Source organism: Phodopus roborovskii, unplaced genomic scaffold, assembly GCF_943737965.1.
Source record: "Phodopus roborovskii unplaced genomic scaffold, PHOROB, whole genome shotgun sequence".
Taxonomy (NCBI): Eukaryota; Metazoa; Chordata; class Mammalia; order Rodentia; family Cricetidae; genus Phodopus; species Phodopus roborovskii.
In genome coordinates this window covers 26,678,263-26,700,197 of record NW_026126409.1, presented here as the reverse complement: position 1 = coordinate 26,700,197, position 21,935 = coordinate 26,678,263, and the positions used below count along the sequence as shown (strand labels likewise).

Here is a 21,935-nt window from a genome sequence, read left to right as displayed (position 1 = left end):
GAAGCACACAAGATTGAACAAAACTTCAAGGACCAGGCAGGAAAGTGTTTTCTGTGTGTCCAAAGTATTGTACTCAGGGGATGCTCTAGCAGGGAGCAGTTATTGGAAAGAATCCCTACAAAATATTGAGGACATCAACAGAGGATATGATCTGATACACTAGTTTATCTTTCCAAATGACGTCCATAATACACCCTCAAAGGAAGTGATTTTTTGTTTTGATTTATCTTGTTTTACTGTTGTTTTAAACTAAAAGCTGTAACACTTCATTTAGTGCATACTAAATTATCGAAATTATTATACCAAAAAAGGACATGAGTAGGTTTAAGGATGGGGAATATAAATTATGCAACCCCAAAGGAACAATGGAGGACATTAGGAATAGTTTGATATTATCCGTATTTTTTTTAATTATACCCTTGAGATTCTAGAGGCTTAGGTATAATATATCTATTCATATAAATATCAAATTAATTGTAAAATATTTTCCCACAGAATACTCATGAATGTACACTTCGTTTACAGAGTACAGGACTTGACTATAGTCTCGAGAGAGAGAGAATGGCATGTGTAAAAGAACCCAATTCTAACCCTGCCACATGAGAGTTGTATTATTGTGACCAAGCTGTTTCTCTCACTTGTAAAACAAAGACACTGGTGTCTACCTGATTCATGCTGTTAGGAGTTTTACATTACAAATGTCAGTGAACCTCACAAGTGATTACTCCACTGTGAACACACATGGGCTTTTATCTATTCTCTGAATTATACTTACCAGTTTATAATACCATCTTATGAAACTATGTCCAAGCCAGTCTTGTTATTATCTTGTTGGGAAGTTAGTTTGTCCCCAAATGTGTTCACATGGACACAAAATGCATGTCACCTGGCGTGTGTGTGTGTGTGTGTGTGTGTGTGTGTGTGTGTGTGTGTGTGTGTGAGTGAGATTTTGCTTTGGAATTTCTCAAGTAATCTCATTGATACTGTTACTAGCAATCTATACCTCCAGCTTAAAGGTACTTCACACTAGTGATGTGTTATGATATTAACCTGAAAATATGTGTAGGGTAGCAAGTTCATTGCTTTTTGTTTGGTTTTTTGATTGAATTGAGAAGCAATTTCTTTCTTGCCTTCCTAAAAGTTCTGGCAAGTGTGTGTGTGTGTGTGTGTGTGTGTGTGTGTGTGTGTGTGTGTGTGTGTGTGTGTGTTGGCAACAATCATCCATGTGTAATTGCTTCTCAGGAAAATGATTCTTCATAGTATCCTGTGCTACCGATGATCTATGACATTTTAAGTAACCAGAATGCGATGATACCGATGGAAGATACAGCCTCCATTACAGCATTGCCAATTAAATGATGTTGGATTCCTTACTTTCAATTTCAAAATAACGATGTAAATCACCAAGGAAGTCTGACTCCTACTCAGCCTACCTCCCACTCACAAGTTTGACAATATGATTTTATAACTTACATTGATAATGATCTTTCATGGGAGTCAAGAGTGTATGAATTTAGGCATCTCATACCCCCTGCATACATCTCTAGAAGAATAGTGGATGTTATTGGGTGCCACTAACATCTTTTTAACCTCACGTGACTACAGACATTAGAACATTTTTTACAACTAATGAAAAGGCCTAGATAGCAGTGTTGGGTTGTTTTGTTTTGTTTTTTTGTCATGTTTTTTTTCACTTTTGTTTTGTCTTGTTTCTTCTTCTCTACCACATCCCCTGATAATGATTTCCATGGACTGGAAAAAAAACACTGAGGACAGAAGTATTTCACTGGATATATTTTAAATGGCATTGATAGCTCTGCTAGTGATCTCATAACCTCAAAGCACTTTACACACTGAGTAATCACTGCAGATTCTAAATATAGAAAATACAATCTTTAGAACCATCACAAATAAATCCATATTTGAAACTTAGTCTACCACAAAGTAGCCCTGCTTTTGATGTATCTTTTAAAATCATCATGGATGCCTTGATGGAGTTTGGTTCTTCTTTTTTGTTTGATTGATTGATTTTCTTTGTGATGCTTTGAGCTAGACCTCACCCTCTTAGTCATTTTGGTTGTGGGGAAGCAGGGTGCTGTCATGATGAGAACTGTGCACCCAATGATATTCATCTAATTCCTTACTCAATTAGTGAGTACATATCTCCAGGGTTAAAATAAAATCATTATATTTTCTTTATTTACAGAGTGTTTTATGTGTATAACATGTACAGTATTACCAGAAAATAACAGGCTTTAAACACACACACACACACACACACACACACACACACACACACACACGTATGTATATATAGTTTTTACTAAGGATCGATGCTATTTCAGTATAACTACATTTGCTTGATATTTTATTTAAGCATGAACATGGATAGTTGATGAATTATAATTTGTAAATATATCAGGATAGAGCAATTTCAAGCTAAAAGGTTTTTAGAAAAACAATGTAAATAACAACCCTTCCTTTCATTCATTCATCTGGTAGAATCTTGGGATTTATTCATTTAAACTACATACCACCAATAAATGGTCTGAGAGATGTGGTCCGTGCCTTCTCTGGTATATTCTGGGATATTGTGTTAGTACTATAGCTCTTAGGTGGTGTTGACTACACCCCTGAGCAGTTTGGAAAAAGAAACATTTCTCAAAATAATCTTCCCTTGGCAAGCTCATCTTGGTTGCAGATGTCTGAGTAAATAATAAACTAGGACTTTCCTTAATTTTCTTCAAAAGTCAGTTTCTCTTACATGACTGAGATGTTTTGCCCTGTAAGAACAATTCTCATGTTGATTTTTCCTATTATAAATAACAAAGTCGATGAGGTGCCTTACATGCATTTATCCTGTTCTCAGATACTAAAGATACTTGTGATTTCACCAGTTCTCTAGCAAACAGGATTTGGTACCTAGGGCCTGAGGATGAGGGCTAATACCTAAGCATACAACTTAGTATAGTCACTTAGCTCAGAATCCATTCGGGAGAGTGATGTCTTTATGAAGTACATTTGGTTTCGCTAAATGCCTTTTTAAAAAAACCACATAAAATAGCATATGATGTCACCTCTGATTCCTGTGTAAAGAGGATCCCTCCTTCTTGCCCAATTCATTCTACCCACACCCCACCCCACAAGTCTAAGTAACTCATCCATGTTTAATTTTCCCTTCCCAAACCATGCACTTGAAATTTCTCTCCTTTCTTGTGTGTATTTTGTTTTCTGCTTTGATTTTTGTCTTCCCTGTTTCCTTTTGATACTGACATGAATCTCAGGGGTTCTCCTGGCTTCTTTTGGAAAAACAAATAAATAAAAGAGACCAATTTGGACTACAAAGGTGGAAAAAACAGTCACAAAAAACAGCCATGGCACATGGCGGTTCAGAAACAAAGCTTGCTCACCCCTCCCTGCCTTCCCTGAGACACCTCCCTGGGAGGAGGGTATCCTTTTGAAGCAGAAGCCACCATCCACCCCTCAGGGATGGAAAACAGTGAGCTGTGAACGATAAAGTATTAAGTCATAGGTTATCAATGTGCACATTGCTACAGTGGCCTTTGTCCTGAGGGCATACAAGATACTCCCCACACCCCCTTTAGTGGTTGGAATTTGATTCATTTCCTCTTTGGTCTCTGATCTAGAATTCTACGTTTATCTGGAAGAGAGGTTTGAAATCTGTGCTGAATCTGAGAAGTTTAAGCTACATAGCAGAAGGTATGTAGACAATGGGTTTTGTAATTGTTTCCCGGTCTCTACCAGACTGACTTTTGAGAAGCTCAGTGGTATCTAGGAATGAAACCCATCTCACAATACTGTTGTCCTGATTTTCTGAGTGCTGGTTCCAGAAGTATTCTAAGGCTAATCTTTACTGGGCCATTGTCAGTCTTCCATTCTCATCAGTAGCACGTGAGGAAGTAAATCCACTGTAAAGCAGTTAAGGAACCAGAAATGGCAGGTAGAATCCTCTGAAACACCAGTCTCCAGTAGGCTACTGTCAAAGCCCTTACAAGAATTTTCCATCCTAAACTGTTATTCAGTGAGCCTCCAATAACTCCAGACACGCTAAAGCAAAACCTAGGAGCTTTTTACATAAAATTTGTGGATTACAGCTAGGAAAACATGCGTGGCCTGTTTTATTATGGTCCAGCAGGCTTATATACTATAAAGTGGGGAAACTCCAAAATCATCAGGAGAGAAGCCACTGATTGGCTATTGGCTCCATCTATTCCTTGAAATCAGGCTGTGAATTAGAAAATGTTAATTGTTGAGTAGAGTGCTGTCATGCTTGGGCTTGTTTCAGTGCTGGGAATTGGGAATTAAGCTTTCCTGCTTTGGAAACCAATTTTGGAATATAGGTGTGCACAAAAGGGAATGGGTGGAACCTTCTACCTAATGGAAAAGGCAGCTTTAAGACAATATGAGAGCTAGCTCTGCGATTTTGGGAATCAAGTAGCCTTCTCAGTCCCAAACTTTGATGGGAGGATACTCTGCTATATGTGGTTATAGATTACCACTCTGACTTACCTCTTACCCCTGGATAATGCCTTGCATTATAAACCAGAAGATGCAGGTCAAAATGTGAAAAATCATCTTTAAAAAGCTCTCAATGTTTGCAGAAGTATTCTCAAGGACATTCATTTCTTGCTTTTCATTAATTAAAATCTTCCAAAAATTGACTTGCTTCTTTTCTGCTCAGAAAAAAAAAAAAAAAAACACTGTAGAGTAGCCCTCGACTCAGTGTGAAGTGTGAAACTGTGCGACAAAAAGGCCCTGAGTGAGCTATAAAACCTCTGCACCTCTCCAGTGCCTACTGTAAAGTGAGGGAACATAAAATTGTACATTTCAAAGGCTTGTTTTAATGTTTCAATTGTGTTGTAGCATATTAACTGGCTGTTTCGGAGCCAAGCATTTATTCAATGCCTTGTAAGTGTGGCCATTATAATTATCATCAATATTAGTCATTAATTAGTCATTATTCTTATTTTTTTCCACACCACATTTTAAAGAACTGAAAAACAAAGCAACAGCAAAAACAAACAAACAAACAAACAAAAAAAAACAAAGAATAACAAAATTTTAACCCAAAAAGCTAAAATTGGAAATACTCCAAATTTCAAAATTGTATTTTCTGAATTTCTGGATAAGTGATACTCAACTGGTAAAACTCAAGTAAATATTCTCAAGTACAAAAATCTCCTTTTTCAAGTCCCTAATTGAAATCAAAATCCAATTCAAACAAAACAGTACTGTTCCCAAGTGTTTCTGGTAAAGGATATGCAACCTATGCTTGCACCAACATATTAAAATTCATATCGCAAACACAATGGACATGGGGTGATTCCTGAACCTGGAGTTCAAAAAGCATATATACCAGAAGCATCAACTTAAAAGCAGAGATTATATTCTTAAAGTTCGGCAGATATGCATTGAAGTGGTGTCTTCCAACTTTTATTCCGGGCACCACAAAGAACCATATAAATAAGGAAACGATTAAGGAGAAAACCATAGTTGAGCAAGGCCTTTGATCATAAGACAGTTTTGGCAATGAGATGAGTGCTTGAAACCCCAAGGATGTTGAAGAGTGCTGAGATTTTGATTTCAATAGCTACAGGCTCATCAGAGAGGTCTTGTGTATTCTGCTAGTCAATGGGATAAAGTGAAGAACCAGCTACAAGTTCTCCAGCTCTACTGGGACAAAGATACCAGCAGTGCCACGCTGGCAGTGAGATGAAAGGCAGAAGGGGTTCCTCCCAAGTTCTAATTCTTTGAACTTAAGTCAGAATAGAAAGGAAGTAAAGACAAGGAGAACCAATGGATGATGTAATACCTTCTTTCACATTTTAACAATATTGGCTTCCATGGTATAATTATGCTTAGCAGCTGTGGTGACAGAGAAGCAGAAATTTCTGAATTGTACAACCTTTTAAATTAAAAAAGAAAAAAGAAAAATAATATCAGTCCCATTGCTTTAGCAACTTAGATATTTGATGAATTTACCCACAGAGCTGGAGTGTCTCTGTACTCCATACTCATTCTGCTTAGGCAGGCTGTGGGTTAGATATGGCTTTGCTCCTAAAGAATCATGGCAAGAGACTTGGGTTCCAGGATGGTGGTGGTGAGGCTGTGGAAGCTTCAAGAAGTAACATGTAATGGAAAGTGACTCAGTTCATGTTGGCTCTGCTCTTATATACAGGTAGCTTTCTCTTGGGAATAGGTCAGGCATAGTTAAGAGAGTGTTCATTCTCATGGATGCAGGGAGTTATACAAAGAGCAAGCTTGTCTTCTCCTCATCTCTTATTTCCTGTCTCCCACTACGATTTCTCTTTCCATCTTGCAATGAATTCTTAACGTAACATAGTCCTCATCATAGGCCCTCACCAGAGCTGAGCTGATATTGACCTATATTCTTGATCCTAGAACTGTTAGCTAAAAATTCCTTTCTATACAAAATTTTCAACTTTGGGTATATTGTAATAGCAAGACAAAATAGGTTGTTACAAACAGTATCTTAAAGACTGATCTCAATATTACATGCCATATTTTTTATTACATTTGTTTACTTGGGGTCTGGAAAATGTATGTCACAGCATGCATGTAGGGATCTTTCAAGAGTCAGTGTTTTCTTTCCATCACACTGGTGCTGGGGTAGAGGTGAGGTGGTCAGGTTTAGAAGCAAGTGCCTTTACCCAGTAAGCCATCTGTCTGGTCCTGGATAACATCCTTAAAAGGCAATTTTGTCAATAAACAGATCAGAAAGGATGATGGAGTAACCTAGGCCTGAAGATAATCCTGTATAAGCTTATCTGGTGTCTCTGAGGCACTTTAGTGTGAACAAGGAAGTAAAGAAATGACAGATATGTTAAAGAACATCCTTTGTTATTATAGAAGGCAAAAGCATCAAGCACTAAGGACAGACTTAAGGTCATCACATGGAAATCTACCATGTGAAAACCTCCAACATAGACGTGGAGCAAGCAGTAACTGAGGAGATAGCTGAGTCCACAATTGCCTTTGTCATGTAAGCTTGAGGACCTGAGTTCAACCCCTGGATCCAGATGAAAAATTCCACATAGATCACACTTCTAATCCCAGTGCTAGGAAAGTAAAAACAGATGGCTACCCTAAAGGTGACGCTCAGGCTAATTAAAGACCCCCCCTTTAAAATGTGTATGAGTGTTTTTTCCTACAGGTACACCCATGCACCCTGTGCAAGCCTTGCACTCACAGAGGCCAGAAGACAAGATGTCAGATCCTCTAGAAAAGCCAGTGCTATTAACCATCTCTCCATCCATTAGGAACGACATCTTAGAAAACAGACAAACAAAAAATTGCATAATAAGGGAAAATGCCCAAGGTTGATCTCTTGGCTTCCACATGTACATATATGCATGTACATACACATGCACAGAGAGAAACAGAGACAAAGACAGAGAGAGACACACAGAGATCAATAAACTGAGAGACCAGCCTGGAGCACATATTGAGACCAAGCCTTTCTTTGAAATTAATTCATTTATTTTTTTCCAGCCCAACCCATTACAATTTCCTCTCCCTCCCTCCTTTCCTTCCCGCTCCTCCCCACAATCCCAGCCCCCCCATCCACTCCTTCTCCTTTCTCTTCAGAAAAGGGCAGGCCTCCCCTGTATGTCAATGAGCCATGATATATAAAGTTGCAGCAAGAATAGGCACCTTCTCTCCTGTTGAGGCTGTAGAAAATCAATTGATTCTCAGCAGCTGTTTGAGCAGGACTTTCATGCTGCCTGAGAATTTGGGGAGAGAAATGTAACCTGTCCTTTCATGATTAGGAAAGAGGTATAAACACAAAGAACAATATGATGTTTAGAAGTCATTTGCCTCTATTGTCATCTTTAACTTGAAATGGACGAAATCATCTTAGAGTTGGAGCTTAGACTACACAGATATCTTCTGAGAACACCATTGTCTTAGTTGTCTTCTTGGGTATGTAGGAGTAACATCACAGCCACTGCCCTAGCAGAAAAGATGTGACTGAATGTGGCACGGTACACTAAAGGGCTTGGAATAGCTCCTGTGGTTAGCAAGTCACTGATGATGTTCGTTACTGGGGATATTTTCCCAAGGTAATTATTTTGATCAACATGTCACTCAAAGTCAAAAGGCTGTCCTTATGAATTACTTGGGGAAGATAGTTTAACTCAAATTTGCTGTATATGGTCAAACATTAACAATCATACATAATGCAGTGGGTGAAGTACTTGGCTACATGCCCCCAAATTAAAAACTCTTTTCTTCCTCTAGAGAAAACATTGCTTAAATTGAGTTCTGAACTGCTTTTATTTTATATTTTGAAGTAGCTATATGGCATTAAGCCTGGTCATTTATTTCCAGTTATTTAATTTCAGATTCATCTAGTAGAAAGCTCCCTCTCCATGGCATAGGGACAGCAATGGAGAGACCATGACAAGAATTCAGTGTACAGAGATGACTGGTCCTTCTTAGCATAGTGTGGATGGATGTAGGATGTAGTTCCTGATTTAGGTTCTGAAATTGAGTCCTGTAGGAGGAGAGTCAACATCATCTGTATAGTAAAGGGTAATGGGAAGAGCATAACTGCCCATGTCATAATCACACATTCCTCTTGGCTGTGGGGCTGTGAACTCTCCATTTGTCCCTAAACTTTTATGAGAGGTGGGTGTGACCATAAAAAAATGTAAAACTATTACTTTGTTATGAAGTAGAAGAAAGTCGGTATCAGATTATTATCAAATTGTCTTGCATTTGGTAGCCATATTTTTGCAGTTCTTGATGTAGATTGGTATCCATACCAAAAGAGCAAAATTGACAAACACATCATGTTTGTTGAATGGTTCAGTGAATGTGAACTGTACTAAAAGATGATGTCTAGAGTGATGACTCCTGATCTTGCTGTTGCAGGGCTTGTCAAGGAATCCGTTCTTGGTTGCCATAGTAACAAGTACCGCTTAAGTTAACCTCCCAGCAATTTATGCACTAAAAGGCAAACAAAAATCCCAAAGGGAAGAAGTATTAAGGACACTAATTCAGGCTAAATTTGGGACTGCATTTATATAAGAAAAGTAAGATATATACAGAGCAAACTTCAGCGTTTAGGATGTGTGGGCTGTGTCTTTGCAATCAAAGGCAATAGACTTGATTGACTTGATTGTATCTTAGATGTAGGATGGGTCTGATGACTTCCAATTTCGCAGAAGTGGATAGAGATTGTATGTTGCAGGTTCAGTGGGCTCCACTTGCAGATGCTCCTGTGAAGGGGTGGAGTTTGCAGAGGAAGGCAGCTGGGAATCACTTACTGCAGAGTCCTCAGAATGGCCCACCAGCTCTGGAACACTAATGACTCCTTAGAACTGCCCTGAACTACAAAGGGACCCCTGGTCAGGTATGCATGTGTCACTTTGGCAACCATAGGAGCTCACCCCAGGAAAAGGTGTGCCTCTGGGAAGCTAAAGGTAGCTCCTAGGGAAGACTTGCTTTCAGCTGAAGGTAGCTCCTAGGGAAGACTTAAACTGTGAGTTGTCATCAAGCCAGGTTTCCATCGACTGGAGACATGAGTTTCTCTGAAGGCTGGATCTGGGCCATACCTGTGGCACCCACAGTCATAGCACTGTTTGTGGTACCAAACCCTTCCTGCTAAAGTACTGTGCAGTCACTGAAGTCAGGGTATTCTTAGATTGGGGGGGGGGTCAGTGAACCCTAATTTTCTCTGTCTGTACTCCCCCTTCCCCCATCTAGAGTTTAAGGTGTTCATCTCCCGGCCCCTGTACTTTCTTGTTGGCTTTTATTCTTGTGGTTTTATAGTTTCTATTTCCCTTCCCGTCATTGCACCCTATGACAATCTCATTTGCCCTTTTGAGGAATGCCAAAATCCTCCAAATGTAGTCATCATGGAAGTCCCCAGGGATGAGCTTCTTCCTCCAGCTTTCTAATTGTAACCGTTTCCCATTTTTCTTTCTTATGTGGGGCCAGCAGTTTCTTCCTCTGCCCCTTCCTCCCTCTGTTCATCTATTGCTCATCTTTCTAATCAAAGTCTTGCTTATACCTTGCTCCTTCATAGGTTAATATTCACAGACACTTTTTTTTTTTTTACAAAGAGAAGATTATCTTTTGATCCATATTCAAATCATATGCCCGAGGCCTTTTACATCATGATCTGAAGAAATGCTGAGATAATCGAAGGAAGTGTGAGCAATAAGTTAGTGACGAGGTCAGAAGGTGGGTAGGAAGAGGAGTGTGACTAACAGTGATCACCACAGGCTCGCTCAGGCATGATGAAAACCCACTGCATGATGACCTAACCTGGAGTATCTAACGGGGAGGCACACACGTGTCTGGGCTTTTACAGAAGTTCAGATGCTATTGATTGGGCATGGCTTATTCAACAAGATGACTATGCTCAATGGAATTGCAGCAGACAAGGCAATAGGATTTCCCTTGGATGTATATGTTCAGTTCAGTAAAGGGATCTGACTTTGGTGGCTGATAACTGTACTCCCACCCCTGGGAAGGCTGAGGCAGGAATCACCTTGAATTCAAGGCCAGTCTGGGCTACATGGTAAGTTCTAGGCCAGCCTGATTGATCTACAGAGTGTGACTCCTGTCTATGAGAGAAGGTGGGAAGAATATATCCAATGAAGGAGACAGAAATATGGTACTTACACAACCCTATGATTTGATAGGTAACATATTCTGATTTCATTCTTCAGACACAAACAGTTTTGACTACCTTTGGCCCTAGAAGAAGAAGGCAGCAATAGTAGCCCTTTTTCTAGGGTATTGCTTTGTCTTCCTAAATTCCTGGGAACTGTGCTTTTCCATTTGCTATCTCCCTAGTTAACACAAACAATTTCATCAGTGGTCCAGTTTTTTATTTTTTTGTTTTTCTTTCCTGCTTTGAGATACTCACCCCTGCATCCCCTTCTTGACAGTTGACTGGTTGAGTCAGTCATTTTTCTGCCTGTTCCTACAATCTTCCTTGGAGAGTTTCATTGCAGCACTCAGGGTAGTCTGTTATTGTACTAGATAATAATTGGGCACAAACTAAAGTCATCTGAGATGAGGGAACCTCAATTAATAAAATGCCTCAGATCCCCTAAGAACAGGCTGTAGGCAAGTCTATACCGCATGTTCTTAATTAGTGGTTGATAGGGGAGGGCCCAGCACATTGTGGGTGGCTGCATACCTGGGCTGGTGGACCTGGGTTCTAAAAGAAAGCAGGCCCCACAAGTCAAGAGGAGCAAGTCAGTAAGCAGCACTCCTCTTTGACCTCTGCATCAGCTCCTGCCTCCAGATTCCTGCCCTGTATGAGTTCCTGACCTGATTTCCTTCAGTGATAAACACTGATATGGAAGCATAGGTCCAATAAACCATTTTCTCCCCAACTTTCTTTTTGGTCAAGGTGTTTCATTGCAGCAATAGAAAGCCTACATAAGAGAATTATAATGATTTATTTAATATAATAACCATCCATATAATTTTTACTCCATATCAGATGTTATTTGAAGTGACTTACAAGTAATTATTGAATGATTCCCTTCACAACTCTACAAAAGTAGGTGCTATTGCTTTGGCTAACTTACAGGCAAGGAGACTGGAAGCATGCAAAGTTAAATACATAGTCTTGGTCACACAGGTAGAAAGGAGAGCTGGGTTTCAAACCTAGGAACTTTCAATTTACAACAGATGTGATGAATAACTATACCATGTGGCTTTCTGCCACCTGCTTGCTTATCCATGATACACATTAAGCTGTGAATTCACAACTTCTCAAGGTAAAAATAACTGTTTGTTATATAAATCATATATAAGATTAATCCCTAAATATGCCCAACATAGAAAGCTACCCCAAACCCTATTACTCTAAAATATGACATCATTAAAAATGGGGTTTTAATCTTTGATGCACTGTTTAGTGCACTAGCCACCCACACCTATACAGACATACTTAAATGGGGCTATATTTTGCATATCCTTTTCATCGTGGACATCATGTGTTATCCTCTTCTATATCCTTATGTCTATTTTGGAAAGACCCATAAGACTATATGCCTTCTATATATGTGCTTTTCATCCATGACAATGGAAATCACTGGCATTTTACAAGTGTGGTTTTATTAAGTGTATTCCCTTGAATGTTGATTTTCTCACTTTGCAGTTGCTCAAGATCACATGGCAAAATCCAAATGCATTTTTTCACCTGCCTCATGGCATTCCTTTCTTAGTACACATGTACCACATGCATTCAGCTGTTTACTTAGCTTGCACTGGCTTTCTTGAACTGGGCATAATGAGATCACTTTAATAAGTATGAGAGTTTTTAAAAAATGCTTAAAATAGGATTTTAGAAAAAAATCTTCAAAGTAATTAATATCTTAATTACAATTTCTATGAGCTCTGAAAAAGTCAAATTTTAGTAAGGAAATGCCTTGAATGTGTGCAAAGAACTGACTCCTTAATGAACTCATCTAAGTTTTTTTTTTTTAATGTTAAACAGTTATCTACTAATTTTCCCTGATTAAAAACTAATTTCCCCACGTGTTAGTGGAATGCTTTCTCAAGGAGACAAACTACAGAACATTGTTACAAACACTTTTGTCCCTAGACAGCTGTTCTTTGGGATCCAGTCCCAACTATCAGGTTCTTGCCTACTACTACATGTATGGAATGTATGTTCTGCCCAGCTGTGAGGAACAATATTCTTTCACACTCCATGTCATCTGTGTCAAGCCTCAGCTTGGAGTAATGTTCCTATCTCCACAGGCCCCCTGGAAACTTCTGTTCTTCAACTCTGAGGTGCAATTTCCTTTGCAAACCTCTCTGAGGTCTTCTTTCTTGGTTTTCCCCGTGTACTTGAATAACATGTACCTCACTTGGTCCCATACAAGTCCATCCTCCACTTTAGCAGTCCTTCATCTTTTCCTTTTTCCTCATCTGTAGCTATCTTTCATTTGGAAATTGTCGATTTTCAACCTCTTCAACAGGAGTCCTTTTAGCGGCTGGCCTAGGGAAGGTGCTTGGCAGTGTTTGTTGACTGAGTAACAACAGAGAACAGAGGAATGTGTTGGATTGGAATCACGAAAGCCTTCCACTTATCGCTAATATGGAAAGGCTCAGTGGAATCCTAGAAAAAATAATCCCAGAGCTGAGGCTTTCCAGAGGGCACTTGTACGGAAAAGGAGGAGCGAAGCCCGATCAGAAGCTGAGTAAATATCCTCCGAGGCCCCTGATTATCCAGACATTGACAAAAGAAAGATTTCAGCAAGGCCTGCCACTGTGACCAGGAGGAAGTCCTGGCTCAGATGATTCATGGTTAAATATTTGCATCTCCTCTAGCTAAGAAAAACACAAGCTGTGGCATTCCATAGCCCTTAGACATGTAAGATCTAGGGCCTTTGCCAGTTATTTCTCCTTAGCAATTGGTTACTAATGAGGCCCGGCTTCATAAAACTGAAGGCATGTAAAATGGGAAGGAAGTCGAATAGCCAGCTATCGGGTTGGAATTCAGAAAGTATATCAAGGCCAACAAAGTAATTGTTCAATTTGATTATTAATGTTTTGATACTTTGATAGACCTGTTTTCTGTTCTCTGGCAGAAACAAGCAAGATGAAGTATGGTGAATGCTTTGAGGAAAGGGGGGGGATGTAGATAAGTTATTTCCCCAAATCTATCCAGCAAGCGAGTGTACAGTCTTCAGACACCAACAATAGGGGTCACAGTGGGCCTCAGAGTCAGCCACACACTTGCTGATGGACACATTGAATGTATTTATCTCACTACTGCCCGAAAATTCAGTGTTGTTATTTCCACTTCAGAGATAAGAAAATGGAGGGTAAGAAAAATAATTATCAGAAATGGATAGAGTGAGGAGGACTTGAACTCAAGTAACAGAGATAGAGGCAATTAGCTAACAGTTGCAGAACGCTATGCTGTAATCTCTGCCTCCAGTCATGCGAACTTACCTACTGGCTACCAGGAAACTCCCATGTTCCGCTTTATTCTTTGGTTTAAGACAAGCATGGCTTTCTACTTTGTTGAAGCAAATCTTCTCCCAAATTTTTGATTATAAACCCATGGGGATGAGCTTATCATATCCTTTCAGAAAACAATTCTTATTGAGAAATAGAAACAAAATTTGATCCTGTCATTCCCTGCTGTTGTCAGGTAGGCAGAGCCTCCTGAGCTTCGAGTGTCTTCCATTGTTAACATGGGACCAAGTTTTCCTCCTTAGGCCATAAAGAGAGTTATTCCTGTTTTCTTTTAATTTAATGGAAGACTACAATACATCTTAATCATGTAAGTCACCTAATCCCTACCTTCTAAATCCAGTTTATCTTCTTTTCAACTTCAAGACTTTGTAAAATAACCTTTTGAGTCCAGTGAGCACTGCCCACATATGCACAACTGTGGAGTTATTCATGAAACCACAGACCAGTGGCCACCCCTTAAAGAAGTGAATCTCCATCCTATAGCAGCCATTAACTGTCAATAGCTCCTTGGATAGGGATGGAGAAGGGACCTTGGGAGCTCCCCCCACCATGCTTGTGTTTTCTTTCATAAATATTGTGTTTGAGAGATGAAAGGCCAAGAGAAATATTCTGAAGTCCTCCAAACTGAAACTCTCACCACTACTGGGAAATAGCATGAGAGAGCATGCAAACAAAGTTCTGCATTATATACATAACAGGACTGCAATCACTTTACTATGTAGATAACATTAGTTTACATGGATTGGTATATGGAGCCCTCATTTATGAACCTGACTTGTCACTCACTTGTTTTGGACCTTGGTCATGACAGAAACTCTGAACAACTCTGTTTCCGTTGCAGATCTGTTGCAGAGAAAGACTGAACGAAACAACTTAAGGCATGAAAGGCTTACTTTAGCTCATGGTTTCAAAGGATTCAGTACATCATTGTTAGGTGTAGGGACAAATGGCTTAGGTGCCTATTTAACATGCCAAAGCAGACCTGGCTGCCAGGGGCTCCCTGCATCTTTTAATCCCTACCTAGGATAGGGCCCTCCTGGCTGGCATACCCTATCCTAAACTTTTCCAGCCCAGGGGGCTGGGCTGCTCCCTATACAATCCAACCATTTGGTTTGTGACCTTTTTGTCTACCTCTTCCCTCCAGGCCTCCTGGTCTGCCCCCCTCACTCCCCTTACATGGCACAGCTGTCTGGTCCTGTTCACTCTGGACTGTCCCAGATGTCCTTGCTGGCTATGCACTCTCTTTTATCTATAATAAACTTTCTCCTCCATCATATCTAGGAGCAGTTGTGGTCATTTCTTTTTTATTTATTTTTTTTCATTCAATCATGGCAAGAAGGCATGGTGAAACACAGTGATTCACCTCATGGCAGGTCAGGAAGTAGAAAAAGGGAAGCCTCATGGCCTACATCCTACAACTAAGCCCCATCTCCTATCTTTCAACACCTCTCAATAATGCCACCGTGTTCTGAATCCAACAAAGGATTAATCTATTCTATTGGTCACTGCCCTTCCAGATGACCTAATCTCCAGAAATCCCCTGCAAATATACCCTAGGGAATATTTTAGTAATTTCCTTGATGACTTTCAATCCAATCAGATTGATGATCAAGAGTAACATGATGGTTTGAAGTTGGAAAAGCATGTGTAGTCTGAGAGAGGTAATACTTGTACTGTGCTAAGAGGGTCATAGGTCTCAAGAAACATGCATAGCCAGGTTATGTCTGTGTGCACCTGATACAATTAAACTATAAAGGCAAGAAAAAGGGCTATGCCAGTATTCCCTATTCACCCAAAGCACACAGGAAAGATACCCCTCACATACCCACATACATGCATACATACACACATAATGTAGTATGTGAAAAGAACCATTACTAATTACAAAGTAGGGTGCTTCATGGTTTTTTCGAAGAGAGTTTGTTTTTGATGATGACCACACAGCCAGCTCCACTAATGGGACAGCTCATGAGTAGCAGAATTCTCCTAATATAGAGTATTCTCTTCCTTTGATTCAAGATTTTTCCCACTCTTTTGTATCACTTTCCTCCTTAATTGTATATTTATTGAGAGCCTTCTGCTTACAGGACACTCAGAAATATTCTGAATATAGTGTTAGGCAAGAAAGGTGGAGAATTTCTATTTTAGTGAGAAGTGGACTAATAATAATAATAATAATAATAATAATAATAATAATAATAATAATAATGAGTTGGAAATGTAAAGCAGAGACTAATGAAATAGAGAGAGCATACTAACTACAGTTGTCATGGATTCTTTCATACTGACCCTCAGAAGATGTCTTAAGTAGACCTGAGGCTGAAAACAGGAGTCCAGGCAGAGAGAATGAAATAATAAGAAGTCCTTGAAGTAGGAGTGATCCTCATGGGTTTAAGGCAATCGAAGTTAAAACAAATGTCTGCTGGTATCAAGCTGCAATATATCTGTATCCCTCTGCCTGGGGATTACTGCAGCTCTTAGACCTCACCAGAGTGGTTGGTTCCCACAGTGGATGGTGGTTAAGACAAAAAATTGCAACTAGTCATAGTATAGAGAATAAATATAAGTGGCATGTTCAGTCACTAATGCAACATGTATATCATACCCCACTCTCCAAAGCTCAGGTACCATGACAGAAGAAGGATAGATAAATAATAGGCCAGGGAAGACTAGAATGAAACAGTCAGTGTCTTCTGGTTCTGACAAAATCTCTGTCCTTACAAACTCACAGCAGCTGTTGTTGCCTACACAGGACTTCCATATGATCAAGTCAATCAATGTTTTTGCATGGAGTAAGGAGGAATTCTTGAAGCCCCACCCTGAATGGAGGAACTATTGGCAGATTTTTGCTTCTTGGGAAGGGTGAGCCAGTTTTCCTGAAGGGTGTGCACAGCTCCCAGTTTGTTGACCATGCTCTGGTGGATGGCCCCATATCCAGGGTTACAAGAGTAACACAAATTAGAGTGTATAGGTTATTAAAGAAAACCAGGAGAGCATAGTGCTGGAAGACTAGAGTTAGAGTTTTACAGGAATTAGAAGGAGGAGCCAGGTCAGGCAGTGATGATACACACCTTTAATCCCAGCACCAGAGTGGCAGAAGCAGTCCTCTATGAGTTTGAGAGTAGGATGGCCTACAGGGTGACTTCCAGAGACCCTGTCTGGAAAAAAAGAAAAGAAAAATTTAGAAGGAAGAGCTAGAGGTGAATTATGGTTAAAATGCATTCCGTCAAATTCTCAAAGACTCAAAGAACTCATAAAAATATTTTCTAAGAAAAAAAGAGAGAAAGCCCATGTGACTTCAGGTCAGGCAACAATGGGATGAACCCAAAGAGCTTGGCAAGGGACTGTATGGGATTCTACAGGAGCTACCAGACCAGGGTGGGATTGAGCCATTTTGAGTGTTTGACCAGGGAGCTTAATATTCTGAAGAGATTTTTATTTTTAAAGAGTGATAAGGCTGCTGTCACAGGACAAAGTGTGGTCTCATAGAGAGCCACGGTGAGAGTGTGGCCCAGGTCTGAATGATAGTAGAGGGGACCAAGGTGACAAAAGGTAACTGGACTCACACTTTGAGTAACAGATATATATTACTTTCTCTCTCCATGGTGACACAATACCTGACACAGCCAACTTGAGGAAGAGAGGTATATTCATAGCTTCAGATGATTATGTCCCTCAGGTCAAGAGAATGTGGCAGAGTGCAGCAGCAGTACAAGTCACTGTGGCCAGGAAGCTGAGCAAAAGGAATGCAGTAGCCTCCTAGCTTTCTCCTTGTATCCCATCAGGCTCCTAGACCATATATGGTGCCAGGGAAGTCAGGCCAAATCTTTCCCCTCAGCTAATCTTCTCTGGGAACAACCTCATAGCCACACTCAGAAGTGTGCCTCATGGTTACCTAAGTGGTTTTAAACCCTATCGTGCTGGCAATGAAGAGTAGCCATTACAAGAGGTCACCAGATTTGAATGGATTTCAGACTCAAAGTTCTTCGCTTGCCTTTAAGGTGAGTGCACCACCGGGACTTCTCTAACTTGTCACTAACTTCTCAATGGCCTTTAATTGATTAAGTTTAATGAATTTAATTTGATCTCTTTCCAGAAATCAAATTTTGAGTTAAGGAAAGGATACTGAATGTCTAAGGAAGCAAGAGGAACTTCTGCCCAAAGAAAGGATGAGAAAGAGACAGGGAAAGAGGGAGGAGAGAGAGAGAGAGAGAGAGAGAGAGAGAGAGAGAGAGAGAGAGAGAGAGAGAGAAAGAAAAGCAAATTGGTGTGGTAAGAAAAGGGAACCCTGAGCTGTCAGTAGGCACATCACCAATCCACAGTAGTTCTGCCGGGGGCCACCAGTGCATCTCCCTGTAAGCTACAAAATCAATTTTCTTGTGACAGCACCGGTGTTGGGAAGATCAATAGCTGTTACCTACGCCATTTGTCTTCTCAGAAATAAAACAACTTAAGAAAGGAGATTGAATCGCTTTACATGAAGTGGCATACCTTTGGGTTGAACTAAAACTTCCAGTCCTGGCTCTGTTCTCAGACTTATACTTTATTATTGTTTTTAATATAACTTGCCCCTAACAGACTTGCAGCATTCAGTACCAGAAATAAAAAGAGTGTGCCCTCTGTGCCTTAAGGTATCCGATTTGTACTTTGAAATTTTAGGGCAAGTGTTACAGAATGAAATGCATTATACTGGTTCTGTTCCTTTAACATGCTTTAGCATGAAATGGATCTGTCTTCTTTGAAAGGAAAGAGAAAAGGAGAGTGAAATGGAGGCAATGACGTGAAGAGTGAGGGCGGGGTGGCACGGAAAATATCCCATAATACATGGAGGAAATGGTTTGTGGTGGAGGGCCAGTGTGAAGACTGGGGTTCAGATTCTCAGAGCCTCTGTCAGAGCTAATTGGATGCGGTGTCTACCTGTATCCTTAGCACTGTGCACTGTGGGATGCAGGGTGGGATGCAGGTCGGAGATGGAGCCCCTGGGCCAGCCTGACTAAATTCATGGAATCTGTGAGCTCCAGATTCAGTGAGAGACCTTACTTCAGTAAAGAAAATGGAGAGTGTCTGAGGCTCAAGTCTAAACTCCAAACACAAGTGTACATAGGCATATATGAAGCCACATACATGTGTGCCATGTACTCACAGTGAGTAACACCCCTTACTAGGCTCAGTTGCAATATAGTTTAGGTTTTTATCATTTGATTTGTTCATTTTGTTGAAAATATCTGGAAATGCAGTAGTCTGCTCCTCCTCTCCCCTGAATAACTTTATTTGAATTATTTCAGTTGGTTTGCATTTCTCTGTAATCTTAAATTACAAAGTGTTTGGTAACTATTAAGCATGCTCATCATGAAAGCTACCCTTTGAAGCACTTAGGTGTTTATGTGTATATACAGAAAGTGCTGACAAGAGAAGCTCTCATTGATTTGGGGCCCCTGGATTCTTTCCTTGGATAACCTGGACTCTTATTAACCTGGTACTGATTTTTGTATTACCTTAGATCAACTTCATTCTCCATGTGCCACCATATTTCCAGTAAGCTATGAAAAAAACTAATACTTTATGAAATACTTTCCATCCTTAAACAGAGATGCGTTAGTATGTATAGATGCTTTCATTCTCCCGATTCATTGATAACAAAAGGCACAATCATATTGGATAAGCACAAACATGCCATGGCATCCATTCCACACTTCTGAGGAGGTTCACACGTAAATTCATTTTTTAAATTTAAACCTAAGATATAAGCATTTTCATCATGAAATATTTTAAATGTGTTGATCTACACTTAATAAGTCCTTGTATGGTGTGAAAACCATGGCACTAAGTCTAGGAATGGGCCCTGTTCTAGTTTCCTTTCTATCTTCAAGATCAAGGCCCTAAACAGAAGCAACTTGGTAAGGAAAAGATTTATTTCATCTCACAGTTTAGAGTCTTTCATGAAAGGAAATCAGTGTAGGAACTCAGGGCAGGAAACCTAGAGGCAGGAACTGAGGAAGAAGCCATGCATGCATTCTGCTTTCTGACTTGCTCCCTGCTTGTAGCTCATTTAGTTTTTGGGTTTTTTTTTTTTTTCATACAATTCAGCACCACTCATCCAGGCTTGACACCACCCACAGTGGACTGGACCCTCCCATACCAATCATGAACCAAGCCAGTGCCCCCACAGACTTGTCTACAAGGCAATCTGATGGGGGCATTTTCATTTTTTATTTTATTCTCATAATGAAAATATTCTGTTCACAGAATAGATTCTGATTATAATTTCCCCTCCCCCTACTCTTCCCAGTTCCCCCTCATCCCCCACCCCCTTCAATTAAGATCCATGCCCGTTCTGTCTCTCCTTAGAAAACAAACAGGCATTTAAGGGATAATAATACAACACAATAAAATTTTTTTAAAGGTGAATAAAAAAAAAAGTCTCTGAGTATGACAAAACAAACAAGAAAAGAGCTAAAGTGGCTTTTGTTTACCACACTAAACAAGGTGCTTGTTTAGTCTTTACCTTTCTCAAAAAAACATGGTGCACCTCACAAATTTACATGTCATCCTTGCATAAAGGGGGCATGCGAATCTTCTCAGTTTCCTTCTAATATTAGTGTATGTGTGGCTAAAGAGAGCAAGGAAGGCATTTTCTTAATCTAGGTTCCCTCTTCCCAGATGACTCTCTAGCTTGTGTCAAGTAAAAAGAAGAAGATGTAGAGAGGTGGAAAGGAGGAAGAGAGAAAGAGGGAGAGGGAGAGAGGGAGGAAAGGAGAGAGAGAGAGAGAGAGAGAGAGAGAGAGAGAGAGAGAGAGAGAGAGAGAGGTGAAAACAAAATACTTAACTAATACTGATCTAGAATGCCAGCTAGTCAGGAGGCTGCACAGAAAGATGATGAGTTTGAGGCCAGCCTGAGTGATATAATGCAAACCTTTTAATGAAACCAAGGAGAGAGGGTAGATGTGAAAGATCTTACAGAGTAAGTATTCCGAACATCACATAACATCCAGTGTCATTTCTGTCTATTAGAGATGATGATAATTGTAATAGCTGACATTTAATTCTCATATGTGAGATGCTATACTTGATATACATTGCCAAATTTAATTTCCACAAGCAGTTTATGAAATGGGAATTTTTCAGACTAAGAAAGTGAATTCATTATTTTCATAATCACAAACTCAATGGCAGTTTTATACCCCATCTCAAGTTATATGAATGTCAGCTTTGCAGTTTTTAATTTTGATCATTTTCTCACACTTTCCCCAAGTTTCTGTTTAGTCAGATTGTTTCTGTCAAATTCTTGTTGGAGTCATCTGAGTTCATGTGTCAAAACAATTTTGCAAATTAAAAAAACAAAAATGTATGTAGAAACCTGCACACTAAGTTTCAGAGTAGAAAGTCTCAAAGTCAAGCAAGAACCATTCTAAATATTCCAGCCATGATAGCTGAAAAAAAATTCATTTCTTAATCCACTACATGCAACTTTAATAAACTGCTGTCTGGTTTCACAGTATGTAACAGATTGAATAACAGATGTCAAAAGTGTTGGCAAAACTATCCAATAGCAAAAGCTAAAGGTTGATTTATTTTTATGCCATTGTAATCCATTTAAAATTATTTTTAGATTCGTTTATTTGTATTTTCTGTGTGTGAGTATTTCATCTGCATGTTTGCCTGTGCTTTGTGTTGCATGAAATGCCTGTAGATGCCAGAAGAGGTTTTAGATTCCCCCAGAACTGGAATTTCAGACTGTTATGAGCTACTATGTGGATGCTGAGAACTGAACCCCAGTCCTTTGGAAGGGCAGCCAATGCTCCTAATTGCTGAACCATCTCTCCAGTCACCAATGTGTTCCCTTTCAAACAGGAAGCTGCTGCAGCAGAAGCTTGAAGACCTGATTAAATATGTACAGCTAATAAGGGACAGAGGCAGAGTTCACCAGCAGC

At 39.8% G+C, this 21,935-nt stretch overlaps 1 non-coding gene across 1 annotated transcript; it reads right to left on the bottom strand.

The window, feature by feature from the left end:
• Positions 1 to 20,518: 20,518 nt before the first annotated feature.
• On the bottom strand, positions 20,519 to 20,627 carry LOC127220513 (U6 spliceosomal RNA). Its single transcript, XR_007834381.1, has one exon. It is a non-coding gene; the product is annotated as a U6 spliceosomal RNA (small nuclear RNA).
• Between the last annotated feature and the right edge of the window lie 1,308 nt (positions 20,628 to 21,935).